Source organism: Lithobates pipiens, unplaced genomic scaffold, assembly GCF_037356315.1.
Source record: "Lithobates pipiens isolate NorthernLeopardFrog02 unplaced genomic scaffold, aLitPip1_a1.2 Scaffold_19, whole genome shotgun sequence".
In the NCBI taxonomy this organism is placed as follows: Eukaryota; Metazoa; Chordata; class Amphibia; order Anura; family Ranidae; genus Lithobates; species Lithobates pipiens.
Window position 1 is genome coordinate 521,582,681 of NW_027507764.1, and position 15,766 is coordinate 521,598,446.

Consider the following 15,766-nt stretch of genomic DNA (forward strand, 5'->3'; position numbering starts at 1 on the left):
CCACATCACCCATAATGTGCCCGATCTTGTCTGATATCAGATGCTAAGAAGGGTCGGGCCTGGTTAGTACCTGGATGGGAGAACTCCTGGGAATACCAGGTGTCGTGTAGGCTTAAATTTATTATGTTGTTGGCGTCGACGACTTGTTTTATTTTTCTGCTTGTTTGCCGAGGTGACCATCTTGGCGTTTGTCAAAAGGGTTGAGAGTGGCTATCAAGATTGCCTATGGCCACATCACCCTGCATGTGCCCGATCTCATATGATCTCGCAGGGTTGGGCCTGATTAGTACCTGGATGGGAGACCGCCTGGGAATACCAGGTGCCGTAGGCTTTTTTTAAATTTGTTGTTGGCGTCGACGACCTTTTTTACTTTTCTGCTTGTTTGCCGAGGTGACCATCTTGGCGTTTGTCAAGAGGGTTGAGAGTGGCCAGAAAGATCGCCTACGGCCACATCACCCTGAATGCACCTGATCTTGTCTGATCCCGGATGCTAAGCAGGGTCGGGTCTGGTAAGTACCTGGATGGGAGACCGCCTGGGAATATCAGGTGCCGTAGGCTTCTTTTTAATATGTTGTTAGCGTCAACAACCTGTTTTATTTTTCTGCTTGTTTGCCAAGGTGACCAACTTGGTGTTTGTCAAGAGGGTTGAGAGCGGATAGCCTACAGCAACATCACCCTGAATGTGCCTAATCTCGTCTGAAATCGGATGCTAAGCAGGGTCGGACCTGGTTAGTACCTGGATGGGAGACCTTCTGAGGATACCAGGTGCCGTAGGATTTTTTTAATATGTTGTTGGCGTCGACGACCTGTTTTATTTTTCTGCTTGTTTGCCAAGGTGACCATCTTGGCGTTTTTCAAGAGGGTTGAGAGTGGCCAGCAAAATCACCTACGGCCACATCACTCTGAATGTGCACGATCTTGTATGATCTCAGATGCTAAGCAGGCTTGGGCCTGGTTAGTACCTGGATGGGAGACCGCCTGGGAATACCAGGTGCTGTAGGCAAGTTTTAATATGTTGTTGACGTCGACGACCTGTTTTATTTTTCTGCCTGTTTGCCAAGGTGACCATCTTGGCGTTTTTCAAGAGGGTTGAGAGTGGCCAGTAAGATCACCTACGGTCACATCACTCTAAATGCGCCCGATCTCATCTGATCTCAGATGCTAAGTAGGGTCGGGCCTGGTTAGTTCCTGAATGGGAGACTGCCTGGGAAAACCAGGTGCCGTAGGCTTTTATTTAATATGTTGTTGGCGTCGATGACCTGTATTATTTTTCCGTTTGTTTGCCAAGGTGGCCATCTTGGCGTTTGTCAAGAGGGTTAAGATTGGCTAGCAAGACCCCCTATGGCCACATCACCCTGAATGCGCTCGATCTCACCTGATCTCAGATGCTAAGCCGAGTAGGGCCTGGTGAGTACCTGGATGGGAGACCGCCTGGGAATATCAGGTACCGTAGGCTATTTTTTTAATATGTTGTTGGCGTCGACGACCTTTTTTTTTTCTGCTTGTTTGCCGAGGTGACCATCTTGGCGTTTGTCAAGAGGGTTGAGAGTGGCCAGCAAGATTGCCTACGGCCACATCACCCTGAATTCACCTGATCTCGTCTGATATTGGACACTAAGCAGGGTCAGGCCTGGTTAGTACCTGGATGGGAGAACACCTGGGAATACCAAGTGCCGTAGGCCTTTTTTTAATATGTTGTTGGCGTCGACGACCTGTTTTATTTTTCTGCTTGTTTGCTGAGGTGACCATCTTGGCGTTTGTCAAGAGGGTTGAGAGTGGCCAGCAAGATTGCCTACGGCCACATCACCCTGAATGCACCCCATCTCGTCTGATATTGGACACTAAGCAGGGTCAGGCCTGGTTAGTACCTGGATGGGAGAACACCTGGGAATACCAAGTGCCGTAGGCCTTTTTTTAATATGTTGTTGGCGTCTACGACCTGTTTTATTTTTCTGCTTGTTTGCTGAGGTGACCATCTTGGCGTTTGTCAAGAGGGTTGAGAGTGGCCAGCAAGATCACCTACAGTCACATCACCCTGAATGCGCCTGATCTTGTCTGATCTCGGATGCTAAGCCGGGTCAAGCCTGCTTAGCACCTGGATGGTAGCCCGCCTGGGAATACCAGGTGCTGTAGGAAATTTTTAATATTTTGTTGGCGTCGACGACCTGTTTTATTTTTCTGATTGTTTGCTGAGGTGACCATCTTGGCATTTGTCAAGAGGGTTGAGAGTGGCCAGCAAGATTGCCTACGGCAGCATCACCCTGAATGCACCCCATCTTGTCTGATCTCAGATGCTAAGCAGGGTCAGGCCTGGTTAGTACTTGGATGGGAGATCGCCTGCGAAAACTAGGTGCCGTAGGCTTTTTTTTAAATATGTTGTTGGCGTCAACGACCTGTTTTATTTTTCTGCTTGTTTGCTGAGGTGACCATCTTGGCGTTTGTCAAGAGGGTTGAGAGCGGATAGCCTACGGCAACATCACCCTGAATGTGCCTAATCTCGTCTGAAATCGGATGCTAAGCAGGGTCGGACCTGGTTAGTACCTGGATGGGAGACCTTCTGAGGATACCAGGTGCCGTAGGCTTTTTTTAATATGTTGTTGGCGTCGACGACCTGTTTTATTTTTCTGCTTGTTTGCCAAGGTGACCATCTTGGCGTTTTTCAAGAGGGTTGAGAGTGGCCAGCAAAATCACCTACGGCCACATCACTCTGAATGTTCACGATCTTGTATGATCTCAGATGCTAAGCAGGCTTGGGCCTGGTTAGTACCTGGATGGGAGACCGCCTGGGAATACCAGGTGCTGTAGGCAAATTTTAATATGTTGTTGACGTCGACGACCTGTTTTATTTTTCTGCCTGTTTGCCAAGGTGACCATCTTGGCGTTTTTCAAGAGGGTTGAGAGTGGCCAGTAAGATCACCTACGGTCACATCACTCTAAATGCGCCCGATCTCATCTGATCTCAGATGCTAAGTAGGGTCGGGCCTGGGTAGTTCCTGAATGGGAGACTGCCTGGGAAAACCAGGTGCCGTAGGCTTTTATTTAATATGTTGTTGGCGTCGATGACCTGTATTATTTTTCCGTTTGTTTGCCAAGGTGGCCATCTTGGCGTTTGTCAAGAGGGTTAAGATTGGCTAGCAAGACCCCCTATGGCCACATCACCCTGAATGCGCTCGATCTCACCTGATCTCAGATGCTAAGCCGAGTCGGGCCTGGTGAGTACCTGGATGGGAGACCGCCTGGGAATATCAGGTACCGTAGGCTATTTTTTTAATATGTTGTTGGCGTCGACGACCTTTTTTTTTTCTGCTTGTTTGCCGAGGTGACCATCTTGGCGTTTGTCAAGAGGGTTGAGAGTGGCCAGCAAGATTGCCTACGGCCACATCACCCTGAATTCACCTGATCTCGTCTGATATTGGACACTAAGCAGGGTCAGGCCTGGTTAGTACCTGGATGGGAGAACACCTGGGAATACCAAGTGCCGTAGGCCTTTTTTTAATATGTTGTTGGCGTCTACGACCTGTTTTATTTTTCTGCTTGTTTGCTGAGGTGACCAGCTTGGCGTTTGTCAAGAGGGTTGAGAGTGGCCAGGAAGATCGCCTATGGCCACATCACCCTGAATGCACCTGATCTCGTCTGATCGTGGATGCTAAGCAGGATTAGGCCTGGTTAGTACCTGGATGGGAGACTGCCTGGGAATACCAGGTGCCATAGGCTTTTTTTAATATGTTGTTGGCGTCTACGACCTGTTTTATTTTTCTGCTTGTTTGCCGAGGTGACCATCTTGGCGTTGGTCAAGAGGGTTGAGAGTGGTCAGAAAGTTTGCCTATGGCCACATTACCCTGAATGCGCCCAATGTCGTTTGATCTCGGATGCTAAGCAGCTGCGGACCTGTTTAGTACCTGGATGGCAGACCGCCTGGGAATACCATGTGCCGCAGGCTTTTTTTAATATGTTGTTGGCGTCAATGACCTGTTTTCTTTTTCTGCTTTTTTCCCCGAGCTGAGCGTCTTGGCGTTTGTCAAGAGGGTTGAGAGTGGCTATTAAACTTGCCTTTGGCCACTTCACCTTGAATGTGCCCAATCTCATCTGATCTCAAATGCTAAGCAGGGTCGGGCCTGGTCAGTACCTGGATGGGAGACCACCTGGGAATACCAGGTGCCGTTGTTTTTTTTTTAACAAAGCAGAATGTTCCTTTATTGCAAACAATTAAGGCACAATACATCAAAGTAGTCCAACATGGACCAAATCCAAAACATAATATGTGTATATTTGACAGGCATAACATGTAAATGCACAACAGGAAAAGAAAAAAGAGATATAAGGAAAAAAGAAAAAAGAAAAAGAAAGGGAAATAAAGACACCAGTTCCTATCCATATTTATCAGGTTAGAAGCCATAGTTCAAGCACCGGCGCGGCTAACCCACGCCTCCCGCATGCGTCCATCATTCCTACCTCAAATAAATGATTAAGAAGAATGCGGGGGTCCCACTTCCCCACCATGAACCCCATTTGTTAGGCCGTCCATGCCATCCATACCTTGGAGAATTTTTGGGGGCAATTCCTATTCATATAGGTGAGTTTGTATAACGGGAGCACCGCATTGATAGACTTTTCCCACATTCAAACCGTAGGGGGGGAGGGGGCGTTCCAACGCAATATAATTTACCTTTTGGCATAGAAGAGGTAAGTCAGCAGCAGTTTGGCATGTCTGGGCCTTTGGTCATCATCCTGAATCCCCAATAAGGCCAGCTCCGGTGACAGGGGGAGCTCTAGCTGGAGACGACCATTAATAGAGTCAATTACCTCAGCCCAGTACTCAGCGATTTTTTTGGGACAGCTCCAGAACATATGCAGATACGTGCCTACAGACTGTTTGCATCTGGGGCAGTCCTGTGGTCGCTGGGGATAAACTTTGTGGAGCCTCTGGGGGGTGTAGTAGACCCTGTGCAGGAATTTAACCTGAATCAACCTTTCCCTGAAGGATATCAGGATAGCTGCGCTATCTGCCAGACAGTCCACCCAGTCCGATCTATCCAGGCCAGGTAAATCTGCCTTCCACAAGTCCCACAATCTGTCCACCTTAGCAGAGTCAGTCCGCAGTAGGCCCAGGTACAAGGCAGATAGGGGCCTATCCATCCTCTCCTGCACTAGCATCTCCTCAATGGGGTCCATCCGTAGCCTAATCGGAGACGGGAATTGGGCCCTGACGGCATGACGCAGCTGGAAGTATCGGAATACCATCCAACCCGGTAAGTGGTGTTTATCTTGGAGAGACGTGTAGGAGAGCAGGACCCCATCGAAAAATATGTCCCCCAAGGTCCTGACCCCACACCTGGCCCAGATCTGTGGGTCCGGTACCATCTTCATATGGAGGAGACTAGGGTTACCCCAGAAAGGGCAATGGGGGGACCAGTCCTGTTGGCCAACAAGCCCCCACCTGGCCACCATCCATGCCTTAAGGTTAGTTCTGGGGGGCGTCGGAAGCTCGCTGCGTGCCCGCCACTCCTTATATACCAAGTTGCCCAGCTCATGAAGCGACCCCATGGCCGCCACCTCCAAGCACACGGCAGCATATCCCTTAGGGAGGGTAAACCACCACCGAACCGACACCAACACCACCGCCCAGAATTACGCTCGATAATGCGGTAGTGCCAAACCCCCACAGCGGATAGGGAGCATCAGGGTGGACCTAGCCAACCGGGGCGTCTCCTCCCTCCAAATAAAGGAGCCCGCGCATCTGTTAACCTCTGCAAAAAAGGAATTGGGTATCCAGGTAGGACTGTGGTGAAATACATACAAGAACTTGGGGAGGAAAATCATCTTCAACAAATTTATGCGGCCCATAAGGTTCAGGGGTAGGGAGGCCCACGCGGCGCACCTAGTCCGAAGCTGAGTCAGGACCGGCTGTAGATTAAGCTACCCAAAGCTTGACAGCTCCCTCCTAACCTGGATACCCAAGTACCAGAACTGGTCAACCCAACAAAGAGGTATGTCTGTGCTAGTGTCCCGGGCCTGCGGGTCAAGTGAAAATATGCTGGATTATGACCAATTGATGCGTACACCCGAAAACCTACTGAAGGTATTAAAAATCTCAAGAGCCGCTGACAGGGAGTCATCCGCGTCCTGGAGATACAGTAGGGCATCGTCCATGTATAACGAGATCTTTTCTTCCAGTGATCCCACCCGCAACCCCCACACCCTCTCCGAGGCCCTAATCGTAACCGCCAGAGGCTCAAACGCAAGCGCAAATAGGGCCGGGGAAAGGGGGCAGCCCTGCCTCGTGTGCCTCTGTAGTGGGAAGGATGCTGAAAGTCTGTCGTTGGTCCGAACACGAGCCCGAGGCTCCCGATAGAGTATCTGCAACCACCGGAGAAATCTATGCCCAAACCCAAAGCGACCCAAGATCTCCCATAGGAAGACCCATTCCACCGAGTCAACCGCCTTTTCGGGGTCCAGGGGCTTTTTTTTAATATGTTGTTGGTGTCGACGATCTGTTTTATTTTTCTGCTTGTTTGCTGAGGTGACCATCTTAGCGTTTGTCAAGAGGGTTGAGAGTGGTCAGCAAGATCGCCTACGGCCGCATCACCCTGAATGCGCTCGATCTCATCTGATCTTGGATACAAAGCAGGGTCATGCCTGGTTAGTACCTGGATGAGAGACCGCCTGGGAATACCAGGTGCCTTTGGCTTTTTTTTTAATATGTTGTTGGTGTCGACGATCTGTTTTATTTTTCTGCTTGTTTGCCGAAGTGATCATCTTGGCGTTTGTCAAGAGGGTTGAGAGTGGCCAGCAAGTTCGCCAACGTCTGCATCACCTTGAATGTGCCCGATCTCATCTGATCTTGGATACTAAGCAGCGGCGGGTTGAAAGTGGCCAGCAAGTTTGTCTACACCCACATCACCCTGAATGCGCCCGATCTCGTCTGATATCGTATGCTAAGCAGGGTCGGGCCTGGTTAGTACTTGGATGGGAGACCACCTGGGAATACCAGGTGCCGTGGGCTTTTTGTTAATATGCTGTTGGCGTCGACGACCTGTTTTATTTTTCTGCTTGTTGCCGAGGTGACCATCTTGGCGTTTGTCAAGAGGGTTGAGAGTAGCCAGCAAGATCGCCTATGGCCACATCACTCTGAATGCGCCTGATCTCGTCTGATCTCGGATGCTAAGCAGGGTTAGGCCTGGATGGGAGACCACCTGGGAATAGCGGGTGCTGCAGGCTTTTTTTAAATATGTTGTTGGCGTCGACGACCTGTTTTATTTTTCTGCTTGTTTGCAGAGGTGACCATCTTGGCGTTTGTCAAGAGGGTTGAGAGTGGCCAGCAAAACCACCTATGGCTACATCACCCTGAATGCACCCCATCTCATCTGATCTCAGATGCTAAGCAGCGTCAGGCCTGGTTAGTACCGGGATGGGAGACCGCCTGGAAATACCAGGTGCCATATGCTTTTTTTTAATATGTTGTTGGCGTCGACGACCTGTTTTATATTTCTGCTTGTTTGCCGAGGTAACCATCTTGGTGTTTGTCAAGAGGGTTGAGAGTGGCCAGCAAGATCACCTACAGTCACATCACCCTGAATGCGCCTGATCTTGTCTGATCTCGGATGCTAAGCCGGGTCAAGCCTGCTTAGCACCTGGATGGTAGCCCGCCTGGGAATACCAGGTGCTGTAGGAAATTTTTAATATTTTGTTGGCGTCGACGACCTGTTTTATTTTTCTGATTGTTTGCTGAGGTGACCATCTTGGCATTTGTCAAGAGGGTTGAGAGTGGCCAGCAAGATTGCCTACGGCAACATCACCCTGAATGCACCCCATCTTGTCTGATCTCAGATGCTAAGCAGGGTCAGGCCTGGTTAGTACTTGGATGGGAGATCGCCTGCGAAAACTAGGTGCCGTAGGCTTTTTTTTAAATATGTTGTTGGCGTCAACGACCTGTTTTATTTTTCTGCTTGCTTGCTGAGGTGACCATCTTGGCGTTTGTCAAGAGGGTTGAGAGCGGATAGCCTACGGCAACATCACCCTGAATGTGCCTAATCTCGTCTGAAATTGGATGCTAAGCAGGGTCGGACCTGGTTAGTACCTGGATGGGAGACCTTCTGAGGATACCAGGTGCCGTAGGCTTTTTTTAATATGTTGTTGGCGTCGACGACCTGTTTTATTTTTCTGCTTGTTTGCCAAGGTGACCATCTTGGCGTTTTTCAAGAGGGTTGAGAGTGGCCAGCAAAATCACCTACGGCCACATCACTCTGAATGTGCACGATCTTGTATGATCTCAGATGCTAAGCAGGCTTGGGCCTGGTTAGTACCTGGATGGGAGACCGCCTGGGAATACCATGTGCTGTAGGCAAATTTTAATATGTTGTTGACGTCGACGACCTGTTTTATTTTTCTGCCTGTTTGCCAAGGTGACCATCTTGGCGTTTTTCAAGAGGGTTGAGAGTGGCCAGTAAGATCACCTACGGTCACATCACTCTAAATGCGCCCGATCTCATCTGATCTCAGATGCTAAGTAGGGTCGGGCCTGGTTAGTTCCTGAATGGGAGACTGCCTGGGAAAACCAGGTGCCGTAGGCTTTTATTTAATATGTTGTTGGCGTCGATGACCTGTATTATTTTTCCGTTTGTTTGCCAAGGTGGCCATCTTGGCGTTTGTCAAGAGGGTTAAGATTGGCTAGCAAGACCCCCTATGGCCACATCACCCTGAATGCGCTCGATCTCACCTGATCTCAGATGCTAAGCCGAGTCGGGCCTGGTGAGTACCTGGATGGGAGACCGCCTGGGAATATCAGGTACCGTAGGCTATTTTTTTAATATGTTGTTGGCGTCGACGACCTTTTTTTTTTCTGCTTGTTTGCCGAGGTGACCATCTTGGCGTTTGTCAAGAGGGTTGAGAGTGGCCAGCAAGATTGCCTACGGCCACATCACCCTGAATTCACCTGATCTCGTCTGATATTGGACACTAAGCAGGGTCAGGCCTGGTTAGTACCTGGATGGGAGACTGCCTGGGAATACCAGGTGCCATAGGCTTTTTTTAATATGTTGTTGGCGTCTACGACCTGTTTTATTTTTCTGCTTGTTTGCCGAGGTGACCATCTTGGCGTTGGTCAAGAGGGTTGAGAGTGGTCAGAAAGTTTGCCTATGGCCACATCACCCTGAATGCGCCCAATGTCGTTTGATCTCGGATGCTAAGCAGCTGCGGACCTGTTTAGTACCTGGATGGCAGACCGCCTGGGAATACCATGTGCCGCAGGCTTTTTTTAATATGTTGTTGGCGTCAATGACCTGTTTTCTTTTTCTGCTTTTTTCCCCGAGCTGAGCGTCTTGGCGTTTGTCAAGAGGGTTGAGAGTGGCTATAAAACTTGCCTTTGGCCACTTCACTTTGAATGTGCCCAATCTCATCTGATCTCAAATGCTAAGCAGGGTCGGGCCTGGTCAGTACCTGGATGGGAGACCACCTGGGAATACCAGGTGCCGTTGTTTTTTTTTTAACAAAGCAGAATGTTCCTTTATTGCAAACAATTAAGGCACAATACATCAAAGTAGTCCAACATGGACCAAATCCAAAACATAATATGTGTATATTTGGCAGGCATAACATGTAAATGCACAACAGGAAAAGAAAAAAGAGATATAAGGAAAAAAGAAAAAAGAAAAAGAAAGGGAAATAAAGACACCAGTTCCTATCCATATTTATCAGGTTAGAAGCCATAGTTCAAGCACCGGCGCGGCTAACCCACGCCTCCCGCATGCGTCCATCATTCCTACCTCAAATAAATGATTAAGAAGAATGCGGGGGTCCCACTTCCCCACCATGAACCCCATTTGTTAGGCCGTCCATGCCATCCATACCTTGGAGAATTTTTGGGGGCAATTCCTATTCATATAGGTGAGTTTGTATAACGGGAGCACCGCATTGATAGACTTTTCCCACATTCAAACCGTAGGGGGGGAGGGGGCGTTCCAACGCAATATAATTTACCTTTTGGCATAGAAGAGGTAAGTCAGCAGCAGTTTGGCATGTCTGGGCCTTTGGTCATCATCCTGAATCCCCAATAAGGCCAGCTCCGGTGACAGGGGGAGCTCTAGCTGGAGACGACCATTAATAGAGTCAATTACCTCAGCCCAGTACTCAGCGATTTTTTTGGGACAGCTCCAGAACATATGCAGATACGTGCCTACAGACTGTTTGCATCTGGGGCAGTCCTGTGGTCGCTGGGGATAAACTTTGTGGAGCCTCTGGGGGGTGTAGTAGACCCTGTGCAGGAATTTAACCTGAATCAACCTTTCCCTGAAGGATATCAGGATAGCTGCGCTATCTGCCAGACAGTCCACCCAGTCCGATCTATCCAGGCCAGGTAAATCTGCCTTCCACAAGTCCCACAATCTGTCCACCTTAGCAGAGTCAGTCCGCAGTAGGCCCAGGTACAAGGCAGATAGGGGCCTATCCATCCTCTCCTGCACTAGCATCTCCTCAATGGGGTCCATCCGTAGCCTAATCGGAGACGGGAATTGGGCCCTGACGGCATGACGCAGCTGGAAGTATCGGAATACCATCCAACCCGGTAAGTGGTGTTTATCTTGGAGAGACGTGTAGGAGAGCAGGACCCCATCGACAAATATGTCCCCCAAGGTCCTGACCCCACACCTGGCCCAGATCTGTGGGTCCGGTACCATCTTCATATGGAGGAGACTAGGGTTACCCCAGAAAGGGCAATGGGGGGACCAGTCCTGTTGGCCAACAAGCCCCCACCTGGCCACCATCCATGCCTTAAGGTTAGTTCTGGGGGGCGTCGGAAGCTCGCTGCGTGCCCGCCACTCCTTATATACCAAGTTGCCCAGCTCATGAAGCGACCCCACGGCCGCCACCTCCAAGCACACGGCAGCATATCCCTTAGGGAGGGTAAACCACCACCGAACCGACACCAACACCACCGCCCAGAATTACGCTCGATAATGCGGTAGTGCCAAACCCCCACAGCGGATAGGGAGCATCAGGGTGGACCTAGCCAACCGGGGCGTCTCCCCCCTCCAAATAAAGGAGCCCGCGCATCTGTTAACCTCTGCAAAAAAGGAATTGGGTATCCAGGTAGGACTGTGGTGAAATACATACAAGAACTTGGGGAGGAAAATCATCTTCAACAAATTTATGCGGCCCATAAGGTTCAGGGGTAGGGAGGCCCACGCGGCGCACCTAGTCCGAAGCTGAGTCAGGACCGGCTGTAGATTAAGCTACCCAAAGCTTGACAGCTCCCTCCTAACCTGGATACCCAAGTACCAGAACTGGTCAACCCAACAAAGAGGTATGTCTGTGCTAGTGTCCCGGGCCTGCGGGTCAAGTGAAAATATGCTGGATTATGACCAATTGATGCGTACACCCGAAAACCTACTGAAGGTATTAAAAATCTCAAGAGCCGCTGACAGGGAGTCATCCGCGTCCTGGAGATACAGTAGGGCATCGTCCATGTATAACGAGATCTTTTCTTCCAGTGATCCCACCCGCAACCCCCACATCCTCTCCGAGGCCCTAATCATAACCGCCAGAGGCTCAAACGCAAGCGCAAATAGGGCCGGGGAAAGGGGGCAGCCCTGCCTCGTGTGCCTCTGTAGTGGGAAGGATGCTGAAAGTCTGTCGTTGGTCCGAACACGAGCCCGAGGCTCCCGATAGAGTATCTGCAACCACCGGAGAAATCTATGCCCAAACCCAAAGCGACCCAAGATCTCCCATAGGAAGACCCATTCCACCGAGTCAACCGCCTTTTCGGGGTCCAGGGGCTTTTTTTTAATATGTTGTTGGTGTCGACGATCTGTTTTATTTTTCTGCTTGTTTGCTGAGGTGACCATCTTAGCGTTTGTCAAGAGGGTTGAGAGTGGTCAGCAAGATCGCCTACGGCCGCATCACCCTGAATGCGCTCGATCTCATCTGATCTTGGATACAAAGCAGGGTCATGCCTGGTTAGTACCTGGATGAGAGACCGCCTGGGAATACCAGGTGCCTTTGGCTTTTTTTTTAATATGTTGTTGGTGTCGACGATCTGTTTTATTTTTCTGCTTGTTTGCCGAAGTGATCATCTTGGCGTTTGTCAAGAGGGTTGAGAGTGGCCAGCAAGTTCGCCAACGTCTGCATCACCTTGAATGTGCCCGATCTCATCTGATCTTGGATACTAAGCAGCGGCGGGTTGAAAGTGGCCAGCAAGTTTGTCTACACCCACATCACCCTGAATGCGCCCGATCTCGTCTGATATCGTATGCTAAGCAGGGTCGGGCCTGGTTAGTACTTGGATGGGAGACCACCTGGGAATACCAGGTGCCGTGGGCTTTTTGTTAATATGCTGTTGGCGTCGACGACCTGTTTTATTTTTCTGCTTGTTGCCGAGGTGACCATCTTGGCGTTTGTCAAGAGGGTTGAGAGTAGCCAGCAAGATCGCCTATGGCCACATCACTCTGAATGCGCCTGATCTCGTCTGATCTCGGATGCTAAGCAGGGTTAGGCCTGGATGGGAGACCACCTGGGAATAGCGGGTGCTGCAGGCTTTTTTTAAATATGTTGTTGGCGTCGACGACCTGTTTTATTTTTCTGCTTGTTTGCAGAGGTGACCATCTTGGCGTTTGTCAAGAGGGTTGAGAGTGGCCAGCAAAACCACCTATGGCTACATCACCCTGAATGCACCCCATCTCATCTGATCTCAGATGCTAAGCAGCGTCAGGCCTGGTTAGTACCGGGATGGGAGACCGCCTGGAAATACCAGGTGCCATATGCTTTTTTTTAATATGTTGTTGGCGTCGACGACCTGTTTTATATTTCTGCTTGTTTGCCGAGGTAACCATCTTGGTGTTTGTCAAGAGGGTTGAGAGTGGCCAGCAAGATTGCCTACGGCCACATCACCCTGAATTCACCTGATCTCGTCTGATATTGGACACTAAGCAGGGTCAGGCCTGGTTAGTACCTGGATGGGAGACTGCCTGGGAATACCAGGTGCCATAGGCTTTTTTTAATATGTTGTTGGCGTCTACGACCTGTTTTATTTTTCTGCTTGTTTGCCGAGGTGACCATCTTGGCGTTGGTCAAGAGGGTTGAGAGTGGTCAGAAAGTTTGTCTATGGCCACATCACCCTGAATGCGCCCAATGTCGTTTGATCTCGGATGCTAAGCAGCTGCGGACCTGTTTAGTACCTGGATGGCAGACCGCCTGGGAATACCATGTGCCGCAGGCTTTTTTTAATATGTTGTTGGCGTCAATGACCTGTTTTCTTTTTCTGCTTTTTTCCCCGAGCTGAGCGTCTTGGCGTTTGTCAAGAGGGTTGAGAGTGGCTATAAAACTTGCCTTTGGCCACTTCACTTTGAATGTGCCCAATCTCATCTGATCTCAAATGCTAAGCAGGGTCGGGCCTGGTCAGTACCTGGATGGGAGACCACCTGGGAATACCAGGTGCCGTTGTTTTTTTTTTAACAAAGCAGAATGTTCCTTTATTGCAAACAATTAAGGCACAATACATCAAAGTAGTCCAACATGGACCAAATCCAAAACATAATATGTGTATATTTGGCAGGCATAACATGTAAATGCACAACAGGAAAAGAAAAAAGAGATATAAGGAAAAAAGAAAAAAGAAAAAGAAAGGGAAATAAAGACACCAGTTCCTATCCATATTTATCAGGTTAGAAGCCATAGTTCAAGCACCGGCGTGGCTAACCCACGCCTCCCGCATGCGTCCATCATTCCTACCTCAAATAAATGATTAAGAAGAATGCGGGGGTCCCACTTCCCCACCATGAACCCCATTTGTTAGGCCGTCCATGCCATCCATACCTTGGAGAATTTTTGGGGGCAATTCCTATTCATATAGGTGAGTTTGTATAACGGGAGCACCGCATTGATAGACTTTTCCCACATTCAAACCGTAGGGGGGGAGGGGGCGTTCCAACGCAATATAATTTACCTTTTGGCATAGAAGAGGTAAGTCAGCAGCAGTTTGGCATGTCTGGGCCTTTGGTCATCATCCTGAATCCCCAATAAGGCCAGCTCCGGTGACAGGGGGAGCTCTAGCTGGAGACGACCATTAATAGAGTCAATTACCTCAGCCCAGTACTCAGCGATTTTTTTGGGACAGCTCCAGAACATATGCAGATACGTGCCTACAGACTGTTTGCATCTGGGGCAGTCCTGTGGTCGCTGGGGATAAACTTTGTGGAGCCTCTGGGGGGTGTAGTAGACCCTGTGCAGGAATTTAACCTGAATCAACCTTTCCCTGAAGGATATCAGGATAGCTGCGCTATCTGCCAGACAGTCCACCCAGTCCGATCTATCCAGGCCAGGTAAATCTGCCTTCCACAAGTCCCACAATCTGTCCACCTTAGCAGAGTCAGTCCGCAGTAGGCCCAGGTACAAGGCAGATAGGGGCCTATCCATCCTCTCCTGCACTAGCATCTCCTCAATGGGGTCCATCCGTAGCCTAATCGGAGACGGGAATTGGGCCCTGACGGCATGACGCAGCTGGAAGTATCGGAATACCATCCAACCCGGTAAGTGGTGTTTATCTTGGAGAGACGTGTAGGAGAGCAGGACCCCATCGACAAATATGTCCCCCAAGGTCCTGACCCCACACCTGGCCCAGATCTGTGGGTCCGGTACCATCTTCATATGGAGGAGACTAGGGTTACCCCAGAAAGGGCAATGGGGGGACCAGTCCTGTTGGCCAACAAGCCCCCACCTGGCCACCATCCATGCCTTAAGGTTAGTTCTGGGGGGCGTCGGAAGCTCGCTGCGTGCCCGCCACTCCTTATATACCAAGTTGCCCAGCTCATGAAGCGACCCCACGGCCGCCACCTCCAAGCACACGGCAGCATATCCCTTAGGGAGGGTAAACCACCACCGAACCGACACCAACACCACCGCCCAGAATTACGCTCGATAATGCGGTAGTGCCAAACCCCCACAGCGGATAGGGAGCATCAGGGTGGACCTAGCCAACCGGGGCGTCTCCCCCCTCCAAATAAAGGAGCCCGCGCATCTGTTAACCTCTGCAAAAAAGGAATTGGGTATCCAGGTAGGACTGTGGTGAAATACATACAAGAACTTGGGGAGGAAAATCATCTTCAACAAATTTATGCGGCCCATAAGGTTCAGGGGTAGGGAGGCCCACGCGGCGCACCTAGTCCGAAGCTGAGTCAGGACCGGCTGTAGATTAAGCTACCCAAAGCTTGACAGCTCCCTCCTAACCTGGATACCCAAGTACCAGAACTGGTCAACCCAACAAAGAGGTATGTCTGTGCTAGTGTCCCGGGCCTGCGGGTCAAGTGAAAATATGCTGGATTATGACCAATTGATGCGTACACCCGAAAACCTACTGAAGGTATTAAAAATCTCAAGAGCCGCTGACAGGGAGTCATCCGCGTCCTGGAGATACAGTAGGGCATCGTCCATGTATAACGAGATCTTTTCTTCCAGTGATCCCACCCGCAACCCCCACATCCTCTCCGAGGCCCTAATCATAACCGCCAGAGGCTCAAACGCAAGCGCAAATAGGGCCGGGGAAAGGGGGCAGCCCTGCCTCGTGTGCCTCTGTAGTGGGAAGGATGCTGAAAGTCTGTCGTTGGTCCGAACACGAGCCCGAGGCTCCCGATAGAGTATCTGCAACCACCGGAGAAATCTATGCCCAAACCCAAAGCGACCCAAGATCTCCCATAGGAAGACCCATTCCACCGAGTCAACCGCCTTTTCGGGGTCCAGGGGCTTTTTTTTAATATGTTGTTGGTGTCGACGATCTGTTTTA

The 15,766-nt window shown here is 50.1% G+C and overlaps 30 pseudogenes; all 30 read left to right on the forward strand.

Moving 5' to 3' along the window:
• The first annotated feature begins 439 nt into the window (after nucleotides 1–439).
• Nucleotides 440–558, forward strand: LOC143999736 (5S ribosomal RNA; annotated as a pseudogene).
• A 100-nt stretch (nucleotides 559–658) lies between these two features.
• LOC143999453 (5S ribosomal RNA) lies at nucleotides 659–777 on the forward strand (annotated as a pseudogene).
• A 107-nt stretch (nucleotides 778–884) lies between these two features.
• Nucleotides 885–1,003, forward strand: LOC143998541 (5S ribosomal RNA; annotated as a pseudogene).
• A 107-nt stretch (nucleotides 1,004–1,110) lies between these two features.
• Nucleotides 1,111–1,229, forward strand: LOC143999918 (5S ribosomal RNA; annotated as a pseudogene).
• A 108-nt stretch (nucleotides 1,230–1,337) lies between these two features.
• On the forward strand, nucleotides 1,338–1,456 carry LOC143998672 (5S ribosomal RNA; annotated as a pseudogene).
• A 107-nt stretch (nucleotides 1,457–1,563) lies between these two features.
• On the forward strand, nucleotides 1,564–1,682 carry LOC143998708 (5S ribosomal RNA; annotated as a pseudogene).
• A 108-nt stretch (nucleotides 1,683–1,790) lies between these two features.
• LOC143998600 (5S ribosomal RNA) lies at nucleotides 1,791–1,909 on the forward strand (annotated as a pseudogene).
• Nucleotides 1,910–2,243: 334 nt separating this feature from the next.
• LOC143999145 (5S ribosomal RNA) lies at nucleotides 2,244–2,362 on the forward strand (annotated as a pseudogene).
• A 101-nt stretch (nucleotides 2,363–2,463) lies between these two features.
• On the forward strand, nucleotides 2,464–2,582 carry LOC143998480 (5S ribosomal RNA; annotated as a pseudogene).
• Nucleotides 2,583–2,689: 107 nt separating this feature from the next.
• On the forward strand, nucleotides 2,690–2,808 carry LOC143998545 (5S ribosomal RNA; annotated as a pseudogene).
• A 107-nt stretch (nucleotides 2,809–2,915) lies between these two features.
• On the forward strand, nucleotides 2,916–3,034 carry LOC143999900 (5S ribosomal RNA; annotated as a pseudogene).
• Nucleotides 3,035–3,142: 108 nt separating this feature from the next.
• On the forward strand, nucleotides 3,143–3,261 carry LOC143998746 (5S ribosomal RNA; annotated as a pseudogene).
• Nucleotides 3,262–3,368: 107 nt separating this feature from the next.
• Nucleotides 3,369–3,487, forward strand: LOC143998710 (5S ribosomal RNA; annotated as a pseudogene).
• Nucleotides 3,488–3,595: 108 nt separating this feature from the next.
• On the forward strand, nucleotides 3,596–3,714 carry LOC143999984 (5S ribosomal RNA; annotated as a pseudogene).
• A 334-nt stretch (nucleotides 3,715–4,048) lies between these two features.
• Nucleotides 4,049–4,167, forward strand: LOC143999120 (5S ribosomal RNA; annotated as a pseudogene).
• Nucleotides 4,168–6,569: 2,402 nt separating this feature from the next.
• LOC143999430 (5S ribosomal RNA) lies at nucleotides 6,570–6,688 on the forward strand (annotated as a pseudogene).
• Nucleotides 6,689–6,884: 196 nt separating this feature from the next.
• Nucleotides 6,885–7,003, forward strand: LOC143999966 (5S ribosomal RNA; annotated as a pseudogene).
• Nucleotides 7,004–7,326: 323 nt separating this feature from the next.
• On the forward strand, nucleotides 7,327–7,445 carry LOC143999069 (5S ribosomal RNA; annotated as a pseudogene).
• Nucleotides 7,446–7,779: 334 nt separating this feature from the next.
• On the forward strand, nucleotides 7,780–7,898 carry LOC143998684 (5S ribosomal RNA; annotated as a pseudogene).
• Nucleotides 7,899–7,999: 101 nt separating this feature from the next.
• LOC144000053 (5S ribosomal RNA) lies at nucleotides 8,000–8,118 on the forward strand (annotated as a pseudogene).
• A 107-nt stretch (nucleotides 8,119–8,225) lies between these two features.
• Nucleotides 8,226–8,344, forward strand: LOC143999118 (5S ribosomal RNA; annotated as a pseudogene).
• A 107-nt stretch (nucleotides 8,345–8,451) lies between these two features.
• LOC143999919 (5S ribosomal RNA) lies at nucleotides 8,452–8,570 on the forward strand (annotated as a pseudogene).
• Nucleotides 8,571–8,678: 108 nt separating this feature from the next.
• On the forward strand, nucleotides 8,679–8,797 carry LOC143998747 (5S ribosomal RNA; annotated as a pseudogene).
• Nucleotides 8,798–8,904: 107 nt separating this feature from the next.
• Nucleotides 8,905–9,023, forward strand: LOC143998534 (5S ribosomal RNA; annotated as a pseudogene).
• Nucleotides 9,024–9,357: 334 nt separating this feature from the next.
• Nucleotides 9,358–9,476, forward strand: LOC143999369 (5S ribosomal RNA; annotated as a pseudogene).
• A 2,402-nt stretch (nucleotides 9,477–11,878) lies between these two features.
• Nucleotides 11,879–11,997, forward strand: LOC143999432 (5S ribosomal RNA; annotated as a pseudogene).
• Nucleotides 11,998–12,193: 196 nt separating this feature from the next.
• Nucleotides 12,194–12,312, forward strand: LOC143999967 (5S ribosomal RNA; annotated as a pseudogene).
• A 323-nt stretch (nucleotides 12,313–12,635) lies between these two features.
• LOC143999070 (5S ribosomal RNA) lies at nucleotides 12,636–12,754 on the forward strand (annotated as a pseudogene).
• A 108-nt stretch (nucleotides 12,755–12,862) lies between these two features.
• On the forward strand, nucleotides 12,863–12,981 carry LOC143998536 (5S ribosomal RNA; annotated as a pseudogene).
• Nucleotides 12,982–13,315: 334 nt separating this feature from the next.
• LOC143999371 (5S ribosomal RNA) lies at nucleotides 13,316–13,434 on the forward strand (annotated as a pseudogene).
• Nucleotides 13,435–15,766: the final 2,332 nt, after the last annotated feature.